This window comes from Triticum urartu, chromosome 4A (genome assembly GCF_056163025.1).
Source record: "Triticum urartu cultivar PI428250 chromosome 4A, HENAU_Tu73, whole genome shotgun sequence".
NCBI classification, from domain to species: Eukaryota; Viridiplantae; Streptophyta; class Magnoliopsida; order Poales; family Poaceae; genus Triticum; species Triticum urartu.
In genome coordinates this window covers 432701088-432703708 of record NC_141876.1, presented here as the reverse complement: position 1 = coordinate 432703708, position 2621 = coordinate 432701088, and positions in this window count along the sequence as shown.

The following is a 2621-nucleotide window of genomic DNA, read 5'->3' as shown; positions in this document are numbered from 1 at the left end:
GTTTGGGAGTCTACCTTGAAGACTTAGCAGAGTGATTGGGCGAGGTCTGTGTGACCTTAGCTCAAGGGGAATACGGTGAGGACTGTGTGTCCTAAGGTTTAAATACCTAGCCGCCCAACCAGACGTACAGTTGTCACAGCAACTGGAACTGGTCCAACAAATCATTGTCTTCAACGAGTCACTGATTTCATCTTCCCTTCCCTTTACTTACTGTTGCTCCTTGTGAAGTCATTGTATGTTTGCACTATCTTTTGTCTTCACTGAGTGACTGCATGCTCTGTATGGCTTCATAATATCTTCCTACCTGATCCTTACTACATTGCTGCTATTAAGTCATTGTGCTTTCACTTCATTGAACACTTGACTATGGCTTGCCTAGTGTAGTCTACCTTCCGCTGCATGGTAATAGGTTTATTTCTATCGTTTGTCTTCATAACTTCCACGTTTTGAAGACTTTCATAAAAATCGCCTATTCACCCCCCCTCTAGTCGATATAACGCACTTTCAATTGGTATCAGAGCAAGGTGCTCCCTTGTTCTGTGTGATTCGGTTTAACCACCTGGAGTTTTAGTTATGTCGATTGCAGGGATAATTAAAGTCTCCGCTGCGTGCCCCGTCTTTGATGGAACTGAATATCCCTACTGGAAGAATAAGATGCGCATGCATCTTGAAGCCATTGACGTCGACCTATGGTATGTCGTCGAGAACGGCGTTCCCGAGGCTGGAGAAGGTGTCACTGCTGCTGACGTCAAGAAATTTGTTCAACTGGACTCTACTGCCAAGAATATCATCTATGGTCACCTGACCAAAGGACAATATGGCCGTGTGAGTGCTTTGAAGACATCTAAGCTGGTCTGGGACTGGCTCTCCAAGGTCAATGAAGGCATCTCAACCCAGAGAGATCAGAGAATCAATGTCCTTCGCAACCTCTTCAACCGCTTCAAGCGAAATGACAATGAGAATGTCCAGCACACATTTGACCGACTCACTGACATCACAAATGAGCTTCAGGCCCTCGGTGCTACTGAGATCACCAAACATGAAGTCGTCAAGACACTACTGAGATCACTTGATAGTTCGTTTGACATCCTAGCCCCGATGATTCAAGAACGTCCTGATTTCAAGACACTCGATCCATCTGACATACTTGAGAGGCTCAATACACATGAGTTTCAGCTTTCTGAGAAAAGAGATATCTACGGTCCAAACTATGGGCGAACTCGTGCCTTGAAGGCAAAAGCTGTCTCCTCATCTGAAGAAGAATCTGACAGCTGTTCTGATGATCCTGAAGACATTGGAAGAGAACTTGCTATGCTTGTGAAGAAGTTCCAAAAATTCACCAAGAAGAAAGGCTTCAGAAAGTCTTCCCGATCAAGCTCAAGGAATGATGAAGCTTCTGCTCACAACTACAAGAAGAAAACATGTCACAAGTGCAAGAAACCTGGCCACTTCATCTCTGAGTGTCCACAGTGGGACAATGAAAACAAAAAGAAGAAGAGCAAGGAATATGACTCTGACGACAAGAAGAAGAAGAAATACTCAAAGTCTTCGTCCAAGTCTTCCTCAAAGTCTTCATCACACAAGAAGAGCTCATCTGGCAAGGCACGTGCGTTTGTTGGCAAGGAAATGGATTCAGAGGAGGAGTCCGCTTCTGAGGAGGCGGAGGTGGAGTCTGAGGAGGAGTCCGATTCAGGCGTCGCAAGTCTGGCTACAGCATATGTTGCCAAGTCCATCTTCAATACTGAAGACAATGACCTCATCACCGACACCGATGCAATTGATAAGGACTACTCCGCTTCTACCTACTGCTTCATGGCACACGGTGCCAAGGTAAACACACGCACTACTCACTATCAAACATCTAGTGATGATGACTCTGATTATGATTCAAAACCCAGCTACAAAACACTTGCTAAAATTGCAACTGAACAACAGAAAGCTATGGAACATATTCAAAAACTGTTAGACAGGAGTGATGATCTGTTAGGTGCTGAAATGACTCGATCTGAATCCTTAATTGAAGATATAAAAAATCTTCACGTTAAGTATCAGGAACTTGAAAGTCATCATGAAACTCTCTCAACAACTCATGAAAAGCTTTCCTATGATTATCTTCAAAGGAAGCAAGATCTTGAGAAAATTGAGAGCGGTTCATGAAGATCTTCAAAAGAAAAATGAGTCACTTCACTCCAAACAGATCAGTCCCGCTCAGGAAGGATTTGAACCACCATGTCTTAAATGCATTGAGCATGATAATGCTACTTCTGTTGCTGAATGTTCTACTGCTACTACTGTTGCAATATCTTCAACTATTGATGTGGTAACTAACCCCTCTGCTGAGGATACCACTGCTATTGCTGATGAGAATGCTAGGTTCAAGACATTGCTTGAAACAGGGATGTACAAAAGTCTTAAAGGGCATCAGACACTATGTGATGTCCTCAAAAAGCAGATTCTGAACCGAAACCTGAGGAAAGAGGGTGTTGGGTTCGTAAGGAAAATGAATGTTGATGGCTCTTACTGGAAACCTGAGCAGTACCCCAAAACCATGTGGGTTGCTGCAAAGGAACCTTCAGCAGACCCATCCAATCTATCTGGCTTCACCTGTGCTAACCCCATTA